The following is a 23,639-nucleotide window of genomic DNA, read 5'->3' on the forward strand; positions in this document are numbered from 1 at the left end:
ACTATACCAAGGTAAATAAAGCCAATAGACAGACAAGCCACCACAGCTCATTATGTTTAATTAGCCCCAACTTTTTAGTTCATTAGAGACAGCTGCACTGATCCTGCAGCTCTAAGTCTAAGTAAGAACCAATGTCTGCGGATAAATATTAACATTTACTGCTTTGAAGCTAAAAGGTCAAGGTGTTTAACAGGTTTTTACAAGTGGATGACTCGAAGTGGGGCGAGACCAACAGGCTTATTTGTCACAGGTCAACATCAGGGCAGGAAAATATACATTGCTGTATTTACATTCAGTTTATATAGATGTTTAGTCAAATCAAATACAGATACACTGTCCATGTTCTTGTCATTTCTTGAAATGTCTATCCCTTGAAATTTATCTAAAAAGGTTAATCATTTTTTGAGCATTTCTAGTCTGTATTAAAATTCCTTTTTTGATTTTCTTTGATTAAAATATGTTTGATTAGTCATCCTGCATTGTAGTTTAGCTCGCTGTGATAATGGTGCAGATTAACCACTCAAAACTGTTAGTAACTTTTAGAACAATGGGTCCTTGATTCTAGAAAACAGCTCTTTTTTCTAGCAATAACAATTAATTTTGCCCAATTAAATGCCAACTGTCAGGAGATTTTATTACTAGCTAGATAATTAAGCTCTATGAGTTGGTTGAAAACGCCACATTCTCTGGCTGACTTTATGATGTTTTCAGCTGACTCGTTTCAAAATAAGAAGGGGATCTGGAATATCTACTTAAAGGCTTCATTTATGATCTAATAAAAGATTAAAGCTTGATTGATTAATTTCTTGACTGACTGATTTTATTTGATAAATGTAAAATACAGTGCACAAATGCACATTAACAGGGGCGGAAATCCCGGGGGGGACAGGGGGGACATGACTGCCCCTTCAGTAAAGCTGTACCCCCCTAGAATCATTTGAGACACAATTAATAAATTTTGAACAATGCAGTAGTATTTATTAAAAGCACAATGTAAGCGGTGCTCATTATAATCGCGCAATAATGTGCTATTTAAATCTTAAAAGATTTAGTCCCCCCCTCCCATTCCTAGTAGTGGTATATTCCACACTCTTTCCAACGGGCGGGGCTGCTTGGCAGCAGCAGCGTGTGACTGGAACCGATGCCCACATCGTGCATCGCAGGATAAGATGTTCACTCACACAGACACAGTTTAACTTACACAAGTTACAACACATCCCATTTACTGTTACAACAAGCCCCAGGCCCAGGCTGATAATATAAACTGTCTGCAACATTTCTCCTGCATTGTTCAAAAGCCTACTCAATTACGAGTGCTGCTAAGCTAAAAGCTAATGATTAAGCTCAGAGTTTAGTGATAGTCAGAAAGGACAGGAGAGAAAGAAGAGGTAGAGGTCAGGACAAGAGCAGTCAGTGATGGAGCGGCTCGTAGCTAATGGGTATCTGTCTGTAGGCTCTCCACCTGTCAGTGAGACAAACATGAGAGACGTGCAGTCTAACCGTGGTCATTACGCGCAGCTATTACGCATGGTTGTGGCGGCTCATGGCTATGGGTACCTCTCTGTAGGCTCTCCACCTGACAGTGAGACAAACATGAGAGACGTGCAGTCTAACCGCGGTCATTACGCGCGGCTATTACGCACGGTTGTGGCAGCTCGTAGCTATGGGTACCTGTCTGTAGGCTCTCCACCTGACAGTGAGACAAACATGAGAGACGTGCAGTCTAACCGCGGTCATTATGCGTGGCTATTACGCATGGTTGTGGCGGCTTGTAGCTATGGGTACCTGTCTGTAGGCTCTCCACCTGTCAGTTAGACAAACATGAGAGACGTGTTCTAACTGACGAGGAGCGGTCATTACACGCGACTATTACGCACGGTTGTGAGGTGCGCAATGGCAGATCTCACAGCACACTGTTTATAAACCAGTTTACCAGTTTAATTGCAGGAAATGTTTAGTTGTTAAGCCATTTCTCATAAGGACAGACATTCACTCTGCCTGTTGGAGAGATAGAGATTAAAACGTCAAATTGCGGTAAAAGATGCTGTATAAATTAGAAAACATCAATATTATACAGCAATGAAAAACAATAAAAATAATAATAATTCAGAAAGCAATCCTCACTATAGTTACTGACTTAGCATTCAGTTATTTAAAACTATTCAGAGAATCAGCAGGTCTAATGTTGTATGGAATGTTAGTCCACTCCTTCCCCTGTGTAAAGAAACGTGCTTCTTCGTATTTTGCTTTTTATATTTGCCATAACCTGAGCCCTTGTATTCAGGCCATGAGAGTCCCAGATATACTGAAAAATATCCAATAAAATAATTTGGACATTGACCTTGTAAAATCTTGTAGACCATAATATGTTTTACCTGTTTTCTACAGGGAGCCAATTCAACTCTTTCAAATTGTTTCAAGGGCGAATATGCGTTCTTGGACTGAGATGAAGGACGAGCCTTGATAGTTTGTTCTGAGCTTTTCAAAGCTCATCTTTACTTCTTTTAGTTATACCACTGTATCAGGTTATACAGATATAGTCATAGTGGCATTGAACTAATAATGTAACTGATAAACTTGTGGTTTTCTTATGAAGGAACTTGGATATTTTTGCAGTATATTTTGCTCTTGAATAGACCTTTCCAATGACAGAGAGGGTCATAGCCTCACTAGCCATACAGAGTTCCAGTATATCCAAGATTAGTATCACAACACTTTCCCAGTATCTTTGGTCCGTTACATAGGTCTATTAATTCATATCTTGTTCAAAATTTAAAAAAAAAAAGGCAAGGATAACTTGTTTTTCATATAACCAACTGCTTACTCTTTGGAGCTTTTCACTAAACAATATTCTGTTTTTAAGCCCTACTCAGTTACTAAAAAAAACAACAACCCTGAATTATCCACAAATAAAAATAAAGTATATGAACAAGCTGCCGCCATGCCATCTATGTAAGATAAAAAAAACAATAAAGGACCAATAATGCTTCCCTGAGGGACACCACGGGTGGTTTCTGGGCTCTGAGAGCATATCGTCTGCATCAAGCATTTGGGCTCAACCAGAAAAAAATGACAGTATTTGTTTTAAGGCCTCACTATTAAAACCTACCACATTTCATTTTTTACATCAATATGTAATTATTCACTGTGTCAAATGCTTTTTGTGGGTTGAGCATTGTCATTCCACAGTATTTGCCATTGTCATTTTCCTTTTTAATGAAGTCAGTTAAATAAATCATGCAAGTCTCAATTGAGTAGGGCTGTCTAAAACCTAACTGAAAATCATATAAAATGTTAAACAGGTTTACATATTTAAAAAAACTGTTCATAAAAAACCTTTTTTCCAGGATTTGACTTGTAGAACCAGGCCTATAATTACTCTGTTTAACCTTGCTGCCAGTTTTACATAAAACAGTAACTCTGGCCTTTTTAAATTCCTGGGGGACTTTTGATTGGGAAATTGAAAGATTTATTATGTGAGTGACATAGGGAGCAATAACCTCTGCAGCATCTCTCAGGAACTTAGCTGGGATGGCATCCAAGCTGGTGGCTTTGTTAGTATCCAAGTCCCTGAGCATTTTAGTGATTGTTGTGATTGTTATCTGGGTAAAGGAGAACTGCTCTTCCCTGCTCCCTTTAGACCCGTAATACTTTTTCACTTCAGGTTCCCCATAAATTCAAATCTAAAACAACAAGTCTATATCCTCACCAACTGATGCGGACACAATAATAAATATCCATATTCCAATTGTCACAGTGGGAAAGACAGTTGATGTGCTACACATAAACATGGCTTTTTTATGTTAACATGTAACACTACAATCTTATGTAAGCTAAGTAAGGTAATGATGTGATCCTTGACCTTAAAGGTCCAGTGTGTAGGATTTATGGAGATATACTGGCAGAAAAGGTATACAATATAACAAGTATGTATTCTTCAATGTATAATTACCTGAAAATAAAAATCATTGTGTTTTCATTACCTTAGAATGAGCTGTTTATATCTACATAGGGAGCAGGTCCTTGTCTCGAGGCTGGCTATGTTGCACCACCATGTTTATACAGTTGCCCAAGACAGACTAGTCAAAACACTTGTTCTAGATAGAGCTATTTGCATTTTCACTTTGGCCACCCTAGTTAGCAGCACTGCGATGAAAGCACTGGGAAAACACTGATTTTTTTTTTTATTGTAAAACTGTTCTATTCAATATTTTTACAGGTTTAAATCACAGACTCCATTTGTTTTAGAGAGAGAGACATCTGTGGATAATTTGGAGTACAGACTAGCTGGTGCTGGGTTAGTGGCCCATCTCTGATGTGCCGAAAAACACTGAAGAAACACTGATTTGTAATGTCAAGCTGCTTTGTTCAGTGTCTTAGCAGTTTTAATCACCTGGTACTTGGGTTTTGGAGAGAGACATACCTCTGGGGATAATTCAGCTCATAGTAAAACCTCCTGAACAATGAACACTGAGGAAATTCTAACTGGCAGTTCACGCTTAGCACATGCAAGAAGTTTCAGCTGGTGTCAATCTGCAGTCCTGACTGCTAAATCCCCCTAAATCTTACACACCGTTCCCTTAAGCAACACTTAGGTACTATTGTAGGTACTAGGTTCATTAGTCAGTATATTAGACCAGATAAACACATTTATTCATTTTACTTTTGCTCTTGTGTTTTTTTTTTTTGTTCTGGAAAGACATTAAAACACACCATCCAAAGTATTTAAATGTGAAGTATCATTCATCCTTTAAAAACACTTTTTTTTTTCCCCACTAAGAGTATTCCAGTGACCGACCTCTGAAAATCATGCTGCACTTAACTGCATTTATAAGTTTTACTTGTCTTATCTGGTGATTTTACCAGCCGACAGCACATAAATACTGTACATGAATATGAGCATCAGTTGCATAAAGACCAACTTTTAAACGTCTCCAGTGGAGTGTTGCAGCTACGTCTGAGTGGCATCAGTCTCACATGCACACTAAACCAAAATCTGCAGGATGAACCAAACAAAACAGGTTATGAGTAAATAGGTTTCAGAGTACACAAATAAACTTAGGTTTCTCATTTAAACCGCTGCAGTACTGTATATAGGCTAAAAACAATTCAGGGGAGCCACAATGTGTTCCTCTCTCCCAAGTGCACAACTAAAGGCGTACATGGAGCTATCACAGTTAACTGAAGCTTTTGTAGATGAAGAAAAAGGGACCACTTCCCACCCTTTTTTTCCAGGAATAATGACAACAGAGGCATAGCTCTGATTCTCCTCTGTCAGATTTAATTGCCAAAGCAACAATCTTGATTAGGATCTCAACAGCCCCTTTTTTTATCAGCCAGCCCAGCCAAAGCAGCACAGGGTGTTTGTCCGAGCAAGACATATTTACCAACCCCAACTCTCACTTCTACTAAGTGTAAACAGGGTGGGCCTTTCACAAAAGACCCTGACATTGAGAGCAACCTTCAAAGGTTGTTCAGTCGCACATCCATTACATCCAGAAGAGACATGCCTCTTTTTCTTCTTTGCTGTCTTCTTGGCAACTCACTTGCTACAAGAGCTCCCTTAACATGCAGGTGACATCCCAGACATTTAGCTTAATCTAAGATTTTTCTGGTGTTATTAAGGAATCAGTGATATATCATTCAGTGTGAGTATTTTGTCAAAATTTTAATACAACTGAAATCCTTTATTTCAAAATGCCATTACGTAAAGTCCAGCGGCCAGCTTTCCGACTGACCTAAGACAGTGATGTGAGAAGTACAATTTCACGCATGTCGCACTTCACTGAGACGTCCATCTTATGTTCATGTTCCCTGAAGCGTCCAACACTGAGGGATTGATTAAAACACAGCTGCACACACACACATTCACACAGCAAATATCTCCGAAGCTTTTCCTGTCGCTTGAGCTGTAATCTTACATATTGTCGACTGCATGCTAACTGCCCTTCCATCTATTCATCAAACTCCCACGCAGGCACATCAAACACGTCCGCTGCACGCACGTGGAATTCAACTGAGTGACACAGCCGATAGGTTTGTGAGAGGATTTTTCTCCTCCACATTTTAGTTACTGTTGTTGTTGTTGTCTAATTAAAAACAAAGGTACTGTGATTTGCGGCGGAAAAGGGAAAGGTTGCAGAGTGAAAAACAAAATCATTTTTGCTCCAAAACATCCTTCAATGATCAAATGTCATTAGGCTCATATACTGCCTCCAGCTGTATCTGCATTTGTGCTAATGCTACAGCATTATTAAAACAGATGACTTGCAGCTTTTAAAGCATAACTGGTATAATTAAAAACATACAGGGCTGCAACTAATGATTATTTTCATTATCAAAGAATCAGCCTGTTATTTCCTGATTAATAAGCTAATTGGTTTAGCTAGAAAATGTCCAATATTATCTCCCAGAGCCTACGGTTATATGTTCACATTATTTGTTATATCTGACCATCACTCCAAAATCCACATATATTCAGTTTATTATCAAATGTGGAAAATAGATGATTAAGAAAACCATTAAATCCTCACATGTGAAAACCAGAAAACAACTTAATATTTTTGCTTGGAAAATTGACTTTAAAGGTTAATAAGTTAGGGGGGATTTAGTGGCATCTAGTGGTGAGGATTGCAGATTACAACCAGCTGAAACTTCTCCCGGTTAGAATTCCTGGTTCATGTTCAGGAGGTTTTTATCGAGAGCTGAATTATCCACAGAGGTGTCTTCCTCTCAAAAAACAAATGGACCCAGTGATTTATACCAGCTAAAACACTGAATAAAGCAGTTTCACGTTATGAATCAGTGATTCTCCAATACTGCTCATCGCAGATGGGCTTCTAACTATGGTGGATGACAGGAAAACGTTAAAATGCAAATGTCCCTATCTGGAGTCAATGTTTGGTTTGTCCATTCAGGGCTATGGTAGAAACAAAGGGGGACATAGTGATCTCCATAAACAAGGACCTGCTCCCTATGTAGTATGTATCTAGTATGTATGTATAAACAGCTCATTCTAAGGTAACAAAAAACCACAATGATTCTTATTACACTGAAGAAAACATGCTTATCATATTTCATTTCTGCCAATATTTCCCCTTAAGTGCTACACATTGAACCTTTAACAATTTATGAATAATCAATTAACCAACTAATAGATGTAGCTGTAAAACAATATCACAGCTTTAGAGTCACACATCTGTACTCATTCAGTCTGATATCTTAGACTGATGATTTATACATGATTGATGATTCGTTAGATACTAGAACTGCAGCTGTCAGGGTTGTGGTTTCCTTTCCCCTGTTTTTCTAAACCCAGTGTAGCAACCCAGCCTTCTCATTTGCAGCCACCCTCAAGGACAAATAGCTATTTGCTCAGTGTTTCAGGACCTCAGAGCTTCAGCACGCAAGGCGAGGCAGGCGTTTGGATAACTGCAAACTTGGGTTATGTCTCCACATGACAAAATGGATGTTTCAGTTGACAGTTTTTTTTTTCCGACTGACTTCGCAGCGCTTTTGCAGGTGGCCATTGAACAGAAAAACAAAAACGGCTTCAGAGTGGAACATGCTATTCCCTCTATTTTGCAGTACCTGTTAGTCTTTGGCGTGTGACTAGAGGCCAGTGGTGTCCATAGAAACATTATCGCCTCTCACTCGAAACACCCTCTAGAATTGTTAATGAAGAGTGAAAAAGAACCTGCTACAGGGCCTTTCTATTGCAGTGTCTAAGCCATGTGTGAAAATGCTCGGCACACGGCACATTCACTCCTCTAATACTCTGTCTGACTTGCCACAAGGCTAAAATAAACATTTTGAGGCCAGGACCCACATTACTACTATAAAACCCTCAATAAAAAGCAAATAAAGAAAAACATATTTGATCTGAGGCCATGGTGAACTTAACCAGTTGAATTATATCTGATAAATAGTGGTGAAAGGGGAATGGAGTGTGAGTAAGGTCTGGTGATTCTTCTCCTCTCCTGAAGGAATTAGTGTGGAATACAAAACGAGGAGTGACATGTTCAGGAAAGAAAGGATGCGAGAAATACCTGCTCTAATACACTGCGTGCTTAACTGATGGCTTTTTAAGCATGTTGTGATTTTCATCCGAGCCATGTTGCACTGCTGCCTCTGCTGAGTGTGATTTAACAGACAGCATATGGTTCTTTTAGACTGCCCACACAGTTGGCACACTGACCATTACCAGTACCTCCAGGGCGGCCAATGTGACCTCCAGAGATGAGAGAGCTCCAGACAAAGGCAACAACCCAAGGCAAAGTGGAGGCCTGTACTGTGGGCTGCACTGCAGAGAGCTGGAACACATGAATACACAGAGATAATGGCGGTGGCGGCGGTGTGAAAACGATGAGGAAAAAATTGTGCTGATGTTTTACCATAATATTTACCATGACTGGGATGTTGTGACTCCTTTGTTAGGAGGGAAATCTTGTCGTAGTGCAGACAGTGGCCATGCTGACACTGAGCAATAATATAAGGTGCCTGAGAGAGAATCACATCAAATAATATACACTCTCTCTATCTTTAATAAAAAGAATTTAAAAAAAAACAGCTACATTTGCAAGTCTGTGTCATCCTAAACCATGTCCCACATATATAAGTCAGTGAACCAAGGGGATATGTTAATTGAATAATGCACTTAGTCATCTCATATGAATAATTATGCAATAAGCACAACGCAAAGTTGTGCACCACTGGCCACAGAGGTCAGCAGGGTTACTAGGGCCTTCAACATGCAGACTACCAGCATGCAAAGGATCAGAGTTTCCCTCCGTTCTTGATGAGTCAGGGAGGATCGTCTCTGCTGCTCATGATCTGATGCTCTGGTAGTAAGCTCTTTCCCCTCCCCTTTCCCCCTTGTGAGCCGAAGCCTCTGATGATGTCCGTACTGCTATTTATACACTTAGCCATGCTCAGCACATTTACCAGTACCACATAAATAATCAGTAGGTATGAGAGATAGTGTGCAGGAGGGCTGGGTTTGCTTTAACACAGCAATGTCTAGGCTTTCTACTTTCACAAAGCAATGTAGAGTTTTCTCAGTGTCACAGTTCTGACTCCATCTCCATTGTCACCTGTCATGATTTCTGAGGTAAATACATCATTAACAGGCTGCTACTGAATATATTTACCACTAAAAAAAAAAAAGGTGCATTTCTTTTTGCTGCTCTCGGCTGATTACTAAAAATAAAGTGTTTCCACATGCAGGGTACAGTAGTGGCTGGTAATGGCAAATAAAAATATTTATGGTGTAAATTCTGAATACATACATGATACATACATACGTGCCTGCACACAACTAGAAGTCAATGGTATCAAGAGAATAAGCAGCACTATGCACCCTAAAGTCACAACATAACCAGTAAGTTAGAGAAATTGAAAACCATATCAAAAGAGCATTTACATTAAAGATAGCTTGTCTTTGAAATGCTTGCTCGAGTGTGTAATTGTAGACAGGACAAGGGACCAGTAACATCACTGGGGCTTGCCTGCAGACCGCCCACTCTGTAAACAAGGTTATAGCCCAACAAACCCACATTGCACTTGTGTGCCTGCATCTTGGAGACTGTTGCTGACTTTGGTTGGTGCTGGACAGCATTTATTGCCAGTAGGGATGTCAGTTTTGGTTAATTTTGCTTTCGACAGCCTGACTACCATTAACTGGTATGTTTTTAAAGACAAAAACACAAAATGACATGAAATACAAGAGGCCAGTGTTGGGCTGGTTATTCTAAAAATATAATGCATTACTCATTACTTTTTCACAAGTAATGTTTTTCTTCACATATTACTCCCTGCCAAAAGTAATTTGTGACACTACTTGTTACATTGCTTTTCAATTACACCTGACAATAGTGGTAATAGCGTACCTCCTCAAAATTCAGTCGTGTTATGTGCAGCTCTGTGTGTATGTCAGGGTAACAGACAGGAAGTGTAGCTAAGATGAGATAGCTTGCAAATGTTTTTGTTTTTTTTGTTTTTCTGTCTTCTGATACCTGTGACTGCTATTTTCCCAAGGCTCTGTCTGAAAGATGGAGTGTCACTCACGGAGCAACATTTCACCCACTACATAGCCAGTCACAAGCTTCATTGGAGACTTTGCAGCCTGCAGCTGCCCGCCATTAAAATCCAGTTTGGTTGTTTAGCCACTGTAGGGCTACAGCCATCCTCCGTGACTGAGGAGGGCTAATCTTTGGTGGGGTGTATTTCCTGGTGCTGTCGGTCGTAGTAGCTGAGGTGTTTCAGACTGGAGGTTTGAAGACGTTTTTCAAAGTGGAAAGAGTTTTAGCACCACTACCTGCAGCAACAGTGTTCTTGTCATCTTTACTTCCAACAAAATAAAAGTAATGGGAATATTTTCCATCCACCAAACTAGCGTGCTGCATTGAGACGTGCAAGCACAGTGTGACGATTACTAAAATGAATCCATCAATTTGATTGTTGTACTTGAAGTCAGTAGCGGGGTGATGACAAAATAACATTGTGACAAGTTATTTGGTTTTGGGGTAACTGTTGCCTCCCAACACTGGAGGAGGGCCACTGACTCAGTGAGCTTTTGCATGGCATTTCGAAGCACTATCTATTTAGAGATGGTGAAATTAAAATGTTTTGTTATGTAAATGTTTTGCCTTTCATTTTATTTTCTGATGTCTTGCTGACAGACAGCTGACTAGCTGTGTTAACATGCAGAAACATAGTTAGAAAACGTTAGCCCTGGCTGCTCTGCACTGCAAACTACCCAGGTCAGGTGGGAGCTAGCTAGTGCACCACTCACTTGGCAACTACTGCTAGATTTGGTGATTACCGCTCATAACGCTGTCCTTGTGGCAAGACAGTGTAGCTGCAGAAACATGATAGCCACACATGGATCTCCCCCCAGGTAACTCCGGCGTGCAGGTAGGGTCATTTTGAGCCATGTGTGCACAATGTTTCTGCAGCAACACTGTTGGGTCAGGATGGCGTTACAAGTGGCCACTGCTGAATATACCACTAACTAACGATAGCTCCCAGCAGACCTGTGTGGTAGGCAGTGCAGTAAACCAAAGAATAGCAAAATTAACGGATCCAAAATACTCTTGGCGGCACCATTTAACGGTTAACTGTTCACTTACTTAACTGTAGGTTTTTCAAAGCGTGGTAATCAAACATGGTTTTGTGATAATTCAAATTTAAGATGGTAATACTAACCATCAGGGAGTTTACAACAGTTTATCATTAAACCAGGAATCGTTCACAGAGAAGTAAATAGAGTGTGCCCTAATAATGTGTTCATTTTCCCAGAGTGTCATCGCAACCTGAAAATGATCTACTGACATTACTGATACTAAAAACAATCCTTTGTACTGGTAGCATTGATACTTGCTCAATACTGGAAATGATGTACTGTAGGGCTTTAGTAAGGTGAAACTGGTTGCAAATTTAAGCTCAACTGCAAACAAATGTCCAACAAATCTCATGCAATGTTGGCCTTCAAAGAGAAATTTCCAATTCTGGTATACAGACCCACTTTACACATTTTCTTGCACCAGAATTAGATTGAGCTTCAGGTCCCTAAAAACTGCATAATCCCTTTCCTTGTTTAGGTTTTTGATCATGTTTACACTCAGTTCCACAAAAAAAGGATGAAGAAATATACAGTATCATCAGCACGCAGGGTTGGAATAAGCTCCTGTAATGGCAGATCATGTCAGCTGCGTTCATCCCCTTTAAAAGCAGCAGACTGTTTCCTAATGGGCTGCGAGGAGAATCCAGTCTGGCTTCTCCTTTGAGTAAACTGTTTCTGTGCAGGAGGTGCCAAGGCCCAAAGCAAAAATATACAGCAACCCAAATACGATTATACAGCACTCCAAATATTCTTCCAAGGGTACATCATGTCCCTGTTTAAATTTAATTTGTGTTTTAGGAGGCACTAAAATTCTCCATTCTTTCCATGAATATGTGCATATAGTTAATTATCAAACAACAAAATCTGTGCTATTAGGTTATAAATACAGTAATGACAATAAAATGTGTCTCCATTATTTTGTTTGTTGCCCGACTTAATAAGGTATTCAATTAATCACGCACACATCACACATGGATATGATTACATACGTTGCCACTGGAGATCAGAACATCATATTTGGAGTCCGTGTGTTAGCTTACCAACTGGATCACAACAAAAACTCTGTGTACACACAATAACAGAAATATGCAGACGCATTACTTTTGCCAGATGTATAGAGCTGTGTGTACATGTGGTGCTGTTTTATAGATCTGAATTACTGTGGATTGTGGCGCTCCATTCATAGATCTGGCGCCCTGTGTTCAGAAAAGCACAGAAATGTGTGTACTTTTTGGTAGAGCTGTGATTCAGTCCATTAACCCATTAACCCATTAACTAACCCTAACCCCCTAACCCTAACCCACACTGATTTAAATAACTGATTTCTTTTAATTCTAAAAAATGCAGCACAGCCTTTAAGTTAGTGACTCCACTTGGAACATAAGTAACGTTCCTGCCAATGGCTTATGGCTTATTTATTGAGCTGAAAGGGAAAGTCATCCTACATGTAATTTTGCATGACATTATGGCAAAAGTAAACCATTAATTAAACCTATTAATACAACATATTAGAGCTGTATAGAATATCATCCGCTCAAATTTGAAGCTCCTATTAAGGTTTTTGAGCGAAGCTTCAAAAAATCCTCAAACAAAATCCTCAGTTTACATAAAGTGAGTTTTTAAAATGAGTTAGTCTTCTTTAATTAAACTAAGTTTCTTTGATTAATAAATATATTTTATAGAAGCTGCCTCCTTATCAAAGCTGCGTGACCGGGTTTTTTTTTTTTTGACTGCAGTAGAAATGTTGTTTTTGAAAGGCTTAACGCCAACAAATATGGATTGAAGGAGAATATTTCATCATTTTAAAAAATGTTGTGAATTTTTGAAATGATTCAACTGATCTTTCTTTCAATAAAGTTAGACTTTTTGACCTTACGATGCTCTTGAGTTATTGGAAATGTTTCTATCACATCAATTCTACGCAGCCAACACTGGAATCTAACTCTATAAACAGTATGATAACATAAGTGTGTCTTTATCTGCAACTGTGCAGAAAAACCAGGTTTAAACTGAATGAACAGACATACAAAAAAAAAAAAAAAGGGGGGGTCGAAGCTTTGAAGTATTTGATCCAGCCCTACGGCATATATGTAATATGATTACATCAAACTTCAGATGAACATCTTAAATTAATTTTAGATGTTAATTTTAATGTACTTGATGACAAATATATATAGATGCAAAAGGAGGGTAAAGTAAAAATTCATGAAGGTTTTTGTGTGTGTGATTTTGGAGATGAGTCGGTGCCTTTGCCAACTAAATCCATGAAAAATTCCCCTGGCTCTTGCTTTTGAATTTTGAGGTGGTCTGAGGAAATGCATCATCAATTTTATGCCAACATGGGTAACAAAATGCTGCAACCTATAATCTGCATAAACACAACCTCAGCCTTCACGGGGCACCTTTTAAAAGAGTTTTTTCATCAAGTCTACTTGGCACCACTGAGTCAAAACAGCTGCTTGGGGAAATCATCGTGCTTTCATCTACTTCGGCGCAATCGAGCCTGAGCTGAGCCACAAAAGTACCGCAAAGCACAAAGGTTTACCTGGCACTGCGCTGTTAGCATTTACACCTGCAATGAAACAGCAGCATGTCTTTTGTTACTGACAAGATTTCAATGCATAAAGAAACAAAAAAGGAGGCCAAGGCTATGGCTTCCCCAAGCAGGTAGCTGCCAGGCAGACATGATAAAGAAAATTCACATATTAAACCCTGCTACATAGGCACAGCCAGTCATTGCACTGATCAAACTCACCATTTAATGTTAGACGTACCCATTGAGTTTAAAAAAAAAAAAAAAAGACTACATAAGTAAAGAAGTCTGATAAGAGATACTTACAGCACTGTCAGGGTTGAAAATGGGAAGTGAAAAGATTTGCTTTTAAGTGCACTACAGAGGCAGAGTTAAAGGCATTTTGAGGATCATTGTAAACCCAAATGTGTCATTTGTGGGCCGACAGCTTATTCCAGCCTACCTAATGATGTGAATGATGATGTAATACAGTTTTCAAAATTGACCAAACATAGCAAAACATGTTCAAATAGCAAATTATTATCAAAAAGCAGGGCACCGGTGGCTTAGTGGTAGAGCAGGCGCCCCATGTACAAGGCTGTTGCTGCAGCGGCCTGGGTTCAACTCCAGCCTGTGGCCCTTTGCTGCATGTCACTCCCTCTCTCTCTCCCCCCTTCACGCTTGTCTGTCCTATCCATTAAAGGCTAAACAGCCCCAAAAAATATCTTAAAAAAAAAAAATTATTATCGAAAAGACGGACTGAAACAGTAACTGATCCCTTCATACTGAAGCATGAGGGCATACGAGGTAGGTTTCCTGTATTATAACTTGATTTTAATTTCTCTGTCAATGCCAATTTGGGCCAACATGGTGGAGCATATAACAACCACATTTTAATTGCAGGCCATAAAATCATAGGAAAAATTATTTAAATCTACAGCAGCTCATTTGATTCAAACTGAAACTGAAATGACTGTTTGTATGTTTACTGCTTCAGTTTAAATGAGTGTTGGCAAAAATATTGACTTATCCATACATATCAATTCTGGATTTTTGAAATGGCTTCAATACTTTAATTTTCTGCAGTAATGATACACTGGCTCCAGCTGTGCTTTCTCGCTCTCTCTTACTGTTAATGTTTACAAAAATCACTCTTCTCTGATACTAACCAAGGAAAGACACCATTTTCACGTTAAGGCATTCATTCATTCATTCATTAATATTCCGTAACCCAGTATCCTGTTTGGGGACACGCAGGGGCTGGAGCCTATCCAAGCTGACATTGGGCGAGAGGCGGGGTACATCCTGGACAGGTCGCCAGACTATCATAGGACTGACACATAGAGAAATCTGACACCAAGTAACCCTTGCATGTGTTTGGACAGTGGGAGGAAGCTGGAGTACCCACAGAAAACCCACACTGACACAGGGAGAACATGCAAACTCCACACAGAAGGGCCCCCTCACCCTGGGGTTTAAACCGCCTTGCTGTGAGGTGACAATGCTAACCACCACACCGTGCCACCATGTTCAGTTCCTAGTGATATTTATCTTTTAATTAAAATGTTATGCCCTTAATGTTAATTCCCTGTAGTAATGAAAATGGTATTGAATATCTATACTTTTCAAAGTACTGTAACACAGTTTGAAATTACAGTATCATGACAAGATTAGTTAAGAGTCATTTAAAACTCAATAATGTAAGTTGAATTCATGATTTTTGAATTGAGCACCACTCCACTGATCAGTTTTTACCCCAGATATACTGGTAAGGGATTAAGCATTAAAAAAGGATGGGTAAACATACACGGAGCCCACATTCAAACAATCCATGATCTACTCGTATCACATCCAAGAATTTAAAACCTTCAACTGATCAATGAAATCTATAGAAATGTCCAGATTCTAGTCTATAACAAGGTAAGATAAGGTAAGATGAGATTCGATGAAACTTTAATGAGTTCCATGAAGAAACTGGGCTGCTGCCGCAGCAAATATTGCTGGGATGTAATGAGAGCATCCTGAAATATGTTGCATTCAACACTAAATGCCATGTCCAATATGTTAAGAGCAGGATTTCAAATGCTTGGCAGTGCAAAAAGGAAGTGAAGACAATGCCATTTTCAACATTTAGCAACATCTGAATGTGTAACGTCAACACTGTGCCTGAAGACACTTGCTTTGAAAAGCATTGTGTTCATAGCTCCCTCAGACAGTCATGGTTAGCTGGACTTGGACAGCCATGCTTAGTCACACTGACAAAGCGGTGCTTCCACAAAACACCAGAAAAGCCCTGTTATGATCCACAGTTACAGTCTCATTTGAACTCCAAATGTGCACAGCGCCATTGTTTGTTTAGCCCCAGAGATGTGCTCGAGTGTTAGCTTTGTGTGTCCAGTTATTTACTTCAATATCTGCAGGCTCCATAAATGCCACAACGTTGGGGTGCAAAGAATAAAACGCTGCCAGGAATCCTCTTGATGATATTTTATTAGACAGGACAGCATTTCACCAACGGTTTAAATATGTTTTGTCATCATACTGTCAGTGGATCTACAGTAACATTTATATCACTGCAGTGGCTAATAATAGCAACCTGCCAGCTACCACTGCAAACGCTGTGATTGGAAACAGCAGTAAGCCTGCAAAACTGTTGTATCCTATCCATTTATGTCAGCGTATTGATATCCTCGCTAATATTGAAAGGGATTATGTGACTTAAGTCTGCATGTTTTGCATGCCTGAAGAAGTGTTCTACTTGGATGAAGGCTGATCTTGCCGTGCCAGTCAGCTCTGTCTGAATACTGACTTCCTCCTTCGCAGATAATCCCATGAAAAAGACAACTCTTTAATGCCTAACATCCTTAACGCAGCTCTCTCAATTCCATGAATCAGAATTAGCCACCATAGACGCCCAATCCATTTTGTGCCTCACCGTGGACCTTTTCCACATGTCACTGAAGATGTGCCATGAACATGAATCAGGTTCAAAGTAATTGGGATAAAAACACATCACTGATAAGGGATGTGTTGGTGAATACGATGGGCATACAGTACAAGGCACACCGAGGCCCTGTTTGTTGCTGTTACCAAATTAAAACATCTAAAATTCTCTCCTCTCTACTGTATAGGTGTGTTATGCAATCTAATTTATTTGCTATTCATCGATTCATTCATGTTGGATTCAATACAGATGCAGCTCAAGCCTCTCTTGGTCTTCACCGCAAAAAAAAGCTGCAGATTTCCATTAAGATAAATTGGAAAATGCTCTGGTAGAAAGGCCACGAGAGCTCACTGTTGACTGCAGGGATTCATAAAAAGATAATAACTGATTTGTTTTTTGACAGTAATCCTGTTTCTTTGGCACTGCGTGTATAAACAAACCTCCTGCCACACGTATGTCGATCTGTCTTTGTGAATTTTTAACAGATTTTAACCCTTTCAAATTCTCCAATGTTGCAACAGGATTTTGTGGTGAGCAAAAATCACACGTCCCTATTATATCTTAAGTCCTCCATAAAATGTAAAGCTGGGTCCAGTTCAGAGCATCTGTGCCTGATAAAGAGGCTGCTGAAGGAGAGGAAAAGAAACACGAGCATGCATCTGCATGAGTAAATGACATTACTGGCCAAATGCTGTCAGCACCATCCAGCAGATTCTGAAGGGGTGCAGAGAAAAGGCAGAGAGGCCACAATGAAATGGGACTGCAGTCACACAGACTATTTGCAAAGAAACTGCTAAAAAAATGTCAATCAAAGCGTTACGCCCTCGAGTGCAGGTGATGTCTGCTCATCTGCACAGAGGGCTCACTTAAACAGGGGAAGAGACAGTGTAAATTATATACAGTGCCTTCATACCACTTTGTAATTAATCCCCTTTTATAAAGTGGCAATTAATGGGTTTTTTAAAGGATAATGAATCATTTACTGATGCTTTATAGATCGGTATAAGCCTTTACTGGCATAACAGGTTGTCACAATTCCTTTATTACCATTATTAACATTCAAAACTGCAGAGGAGATGGAATAATGTAAAACACCTTCATCAAAAACTTGTTAACATTTATGGTGAGTTATTGTAGAGGCAGATAATGTATTGGTCTATATCAAATGTGAAAATAATGTCAGTTGCAAAAGGTCTTAGAAACTGCTGATCAGATGTCAGTTTCTGCAATAGGAAGAACTCTGTATAAGGAGTTGTTTTTGAGTTGGTGAACTTTGGAAATCAAACAAGAGAACAGAACATTTCGGTTTGGATAACGTGACTGGTGGGACAGTTAGGTCATATGCCCAGACCTGTTTGCACATGGATGCACATACACACACATGCACACTCAAATAGTATAAAGGCATTTGGAAGTTAGATAAGCGGGGCTGTCTTCACTGTTTCTGCTATGTCCTTGTGTTGTTGAGTTATATTCTGCAATTAAAGTAATCCTGCTGGCTGTAACTTCTCTCCGTGGTTCTCCGAGTCTCCTCATTTCAGTGTTTGCTGAAGTTGAGCAATTTTCCTTACATTATAAACTGTTGCTGATGTCATATTACAAAGTGAGAAACACCCATGCCCCTGTATCAACAACTTCTTTAACATGAGTAACAGAATTGATCTTTTATTACCTTTTTTATTAATGACTTACATTAATCACCCTGGCAACCCTAAAGTTGCTCTTATTGATGGTTGATAATTGATCCATCAAGCATGAGTAAGTGATTTATTAACCACCAACAGAGCCATTAAGTACAACTTTACAAAACCTTTATAATAAATGGTACTTTATGAGAAGGTGGTCACTTATTTAATTACATCAAAGGGTATTTTCATGCTCAGGAACAGTAAGCGCTGTAAATTAGTGAATGCAAGTGCAAAAAAATGAACAGACAACCACAACAGAAATAGTAAAACACTAGCAATATATTATATATATTTTTAAATATCTCACAAAGGGTGTAAGATCATGTAAAGACATAAAACAATAAGGAGTCTTCCTTTAAATGCAGGATATTACCTGTTAAATCAGGTGTACATTTTTAAAATGACGTTAAAAGTTGGTTTGATTTCAAATCCAAACTGACCTCTTAACATGTGAACACTTGACTGCATCACATCTACATAATGTATTCCATACAGTCCTGTGCTGAAAGGCTTATAGTAAGCCATGATTGAACTATGTATTCTTTATGCTTAACCAAAAGATACTCCCATCTGCATTTTGAATAATAAAGGAATCTTAACAATGCCTTTAGAGTGCTGTACTTTGTACCCTTTTGAAAGCAGCTGCTATGTTAAATGCATATTTCGCATTACCATATACTGTGCTGTACATGCTGTGCCCTTTCCTTGGTTTTCTACCCTGTCCATATGGCTGGGTTTTGTTCAACAAATTACAATACCAGTGCTGATACTAGGAAACTTGAAGTGATACCAATGACAGTACTTTATTTGATACCTGTTTTACCTTTTTTTTTTTAAAAAAATCTACGTCATTCGATACCCATCATGTGAATAGAAGCATTCAGTTGTATAAAATGCCACCAGATGCCACAGGCGTGTGGTATCGCCATACTTTGGAACGTTTGGTGGCTCTCCGCACGCTGACTGCCAGCTCTGTCAAATATACCATGCTCTACTTCACCACACCGCAGACTGTATGGGTTGTAGCCGCTGCGGCAGTGGGTCAATCACATCGCATTACATCAAAGAACACTTGCGGCAATTAGCTGCGAGCAAAACCAGACAAATAGGCACGATTTTTTTTTTTTTTTCTAGATCTGGATGCAAAAATCAAAGATGGAGGAGTTTGGATATGACTTGGTACTGATTAACTTGATTACATGCATAAAAATGTTGTGAAACACTTTATTTTCCTCATACTGTCTGTGCTGGAACACCTGTATTCACCTTGTGTGTGAAATGCTCTGTTAAAGCACCTGTCTCTTTAAGCACCCCTCCTGAAAAAGCCTAGTCTGCTCTGACTGATCAACGATACCGGATCTTTTGTATCTCGGCATTTCTGCACCATCACTGCAGACAGGGAAATGACCGCAACAGAGTATAGTGGCTCTTTCTTCCGTGAAAAATCACCAATAAAAGCTTCTAAACCGAAATCTTCACAACTGGAAGATCCATGAGTAAAAATTCACAACAACTAAGACTACATGTTTCCCTGATGTTAGCATGAGCTAACATAAAGCAGTGGAGGCTATATATGTAAAGCCTTGCATTTGCGTGCCGGGAGCAGATGATTATATAAAGAAATCTGTCACAAGCTGACATCAGCTTGTCTCCAGCGGACAAAAAATGTTGGAAACAGTGTTAAGAACAGACAAGTTTTTGCTCACAGGGATTACTTCTACATTCATTTACTTCATTATTTGAAAACCTGGTGATGTTTAAAATGGACATCTGACACTGTAACATATATTCATTCATTTTCTGTTATCAGTTATTCTGTTACAGGTCGCAGGGGGCTGGAGCCTATCCCAGCTGACACTGAGCAAGAGGCAGGGTACACCTAGTACAGGTCACCAGACTATCGCAGGACTGACACATAGAGACAGACAACCATTCACGCCTACGGCCAATTTAGAGTCACCAATTAACCTGCATGTCTTTGGACTGTGGGAGGAAGCCGGAGTACCCAGGGAAAACCCACACTGACATGGGGAGAACATGCAAACTCCACACAGAAGGTCTCCCACACCCCAGGGTTCAAACCCCACATCTTTGGTTCAAACCAGAAATCCTCTTGTTGTGAGGCAACAATGCTAACCACTGCACCACTGTGCCACCTGTAACACATACATATATGGGTCGCAATGTAGACTGACTATAATCTGACTGTGATCAGTTTAGCAACACTGCTGACAACTTTAGTGCTGGTTCTTGAACCATTTCATTACCCATACACATATTTGATGTCAGCACAAGGGAATGGTGACTGCGATGTTAAAATGAATATATTTTATCAGTCAACTAGTCAAATTTATTGCAGCAAAATATGTGTGAAATGTTTAAAACTATCAAGCAACAATGCAGAGCTTTTAAAATCCATGAACATATGACGCACAGTGTATGAACCATTTTAAATCACAGTGGAAAGACAAATTACAAATCACAGCTCCTTCTACAAAAAAAAGAAAAAAAAAACATTTTCTTCTAAGCCTCGTGAAAAACCTTCCGGCACATTCACATAAATGAGGTCAAACGTGGTTAGTAACAGTTCATTGCATCCCCACATTAATCACCAACAACCATATGCTTTTCTGCACATTCTAGTTGTATAAAACCAAACTAGAAGGCCAAGCATGACACTGCTTTTGCTCACCGATAACAAGAGGAGCGGAAAAAAAAGAAGATTGTTGATTGTAAATGGCTGTGGGAGCAATGAGAGACAGAGCAATGAAACTGCGTTCTAATGCCTTGTTGCACCATGAGAATGAAGCAGAGAGGGGTGAAAGGGTTTTTTGTTCCACCAAGGTCAATTGTTCCGCGTTGATTTTATTATGAAGTGGAAAAGAGCTTGATAATAAGCTTGCTTAATAGCTGTGTTTCAAAAGTTATGGGTGGGTACAACACTAATAACTGAGAGCATATTGTGTTTTAAGTGTTGGCGTGGTGTCAGCCTATCTTATCTTTATATCCAGTATAAGTAATGGCTGGACAAAGCTTTGTTTGCTGCAGAGATCCAAAGTCTTTGAGGCAGTGTTAGGTTTCACCAAATTTGACAGCATCTATTGTCTTATTCTAACAGACACGTTAATTAATATGGTTTGTCAGTTGTTTTTTATGTTAGTGGAGGCATCTTGACCGGGCCAGCCGAAAACAAGAAGCGCATACTCCGTGCTATTCATCATTAATTTGTCATCATTTACATTTAGGTTGGGTAGGGGAATCTAATTATGTAACCGAAGCCATGTTTCACCCCTTATGGGAATAACCAGTGAAATAAGACTCACCCCGCCGAGTTTAAAGCTAGATTTCAGATTGGTGTCACTGGAGTTAATCCCATTATAGGGGCAAATAGGAGCCAGGGTGAAAGAACGGATATGTATACAGAGAAAATAGGATCAGTGCAGAGATTCAGCCAACCAAGCTATGTAGGGGTGAACTCATGGTTTAATGGATTAAACCCAGTCAAGCCGTGATGATTAACCTGACCCCCTTGTTGGAGAGTCGCCCCCTTACACCTAAAAGCTCTGGAAAATATGTGTCTGCTCTCGGATCATGTGAGGTTTGAATCCAAACTGTCCTGCAATAGCGGCCACCAGACAAGGCCGCTGGACACCCTGCAGATCCATCTGTGAAAGGCAGATGACGGGGGAGTTTGACTCGTACAACACACCACGACATGACTCACAGATGGGAGCCAGCTCAGGCAGGATTTGTCACCATAATGGGAACGGTGTCTGTATGTGTGTGCTGCATGTGCTCGTGTGTATGCACGTCTTGTGAGGGTGTCTGTGAGCACGTAAATATATGTGTGGTGGGACTGTGGTGTTGACTTTCAGCGGAAAGGGGGTGGGTGGAGGAGAGGCGCTTTGACAAGTGTGTGATGCATGCTCCTGTGACGACAGCAGCCATCAGAGAGCAGTGGGCTGTCAGGGACCGATAACCAAGACAGGAGGAGTTTACCATGACCCCTGTCACTGGGCCTAATCCACAGAGTTCAAAACCCCCTCGATACATGGCCTTCTAAATGTACACTGGAGTATCAGACTGGCTTTAGGGATTTTTTTGTTAGCGCAGACTGAAGGACTAGAGCTAAAATAAAGCACAGGCACCACAGGTTGTACGTTCAACACATGACAACTGTAGATGTGAGTAAAGTGTGGATACTTAAAGTTAATTGAAAGCAATTCAGTTCCTGCAGGGTTACAGCCTCTCTTCCTTTAAATTCAAATGTACTGTACTAGCATTTTGTTTACTCTCTCTCTCTCTCTCTCTCTCTCTCTCTGTCTACGCCAGCTGCTGCTCCGCATTTCGGCTTCCACTATCTGCGCAAATATCACAAACAAGCAAATCAGTGTTGCAGCTAGCACTCCTCAAGCAATTCGAGTGATTATACCTTATTTCCACCTTCAGTTTAGAATTTATGAGGCAAAATATGGCAGAGTCTAAACAGATGGACTTTGTTTTGGATGAAATGAGTTGTAGTGCTACAAACTCTCATTCTACCATGACCAGTGATGGTAATTGGAGAGAAAACGGTTCTAATCTAATCTGTCAATCTCTTCCATCCAGACATCTGCACAGATGTAGGAAGACCATATTTGTTTCCTGTGTCCTGCAACATTCTTCTCTTATCAACAATCCATTCCACAGCTAACAGCTAAGTTATCTATATTTAAAATGTGACCAACGTAAAGAAGAGAATGTTACAAGCTCACAAGCTACGAGATGTAGAAATACTCAAGTTACTATGCATAGCATTAGTTCACAGTCCTGCATTTCTAGCTACACAAAAGCAACAAACATTACAATGACGGTCATGTTTCATCTTTGCATCTTGGATGTGACTTTGTTCAGGTCAGTGTCCTCTACTGTTTCTCTCTCAATGCAGGAGAAAGAGCTTCACTGACTTACTCCTCCAGAGCAATCTTGCACTTACAGTCAAGTAAAAAAAAAAAAACCCACAACGCTTCAATGCTTTCAGTCAACTCCAACAATGCTCCGTCTGCACACTGCTCATGGGAATAGACAGGTAAAACCTTTATATTATCAGTCTGATCACTACAAACAAAGAGCCGGGTCCCGGATAGCTCAACATTGTGCTCTGTAAATAAGCTTGAGTGCAGGGTTTTTCCCTGCATAGAGAATTATGAGGCAGCTTCCTCTGTCAAATTTGGTGCCGCAGCTCTCGATAAAACTCTGATGGGTGTCTTTATGGAAACCACTATCTTCTAACAGGAGTTGCACCTGGTGGATTTTTGTCATTTGTAACTGCCATTGCAACGATACATGGATGTGGTGGCGCTGTATCATGATCAGTGCATTTGGGAAAGGTTC

General features: G+C 39.8%; 1 protein-coding gene across 2 annotated transcripts in view; it reads right to left on the minus strand.

The window, feature by feature from the left end:
• The window catches only part of lrfn1 (leucine rich repeat and fibronectin type III domain containing 1), a 154,054-nt gene that overhangs the window by 72,450 nt on the left and 57,965 nt on the right, over positions 1–23,639 (minus strand). The gene's annotated exons all lie outside the window — the stretch shown is intronic.

This window comes from Epinephelus fuscoguttatus, linkage group LG5 (assembly GCF_011397635.1).
Source record: "Epinephelus fuscoguttatus linkage group LG5, E.fuscoguttatus.final_Chr_v1".
NCBI classification, from domain to species: Eukaryota; Metazoa; Chordata; class Actinopteri; order Perciformes; family Serranidae; genus Epinephelus; species Epinephelus fuscoguttatus.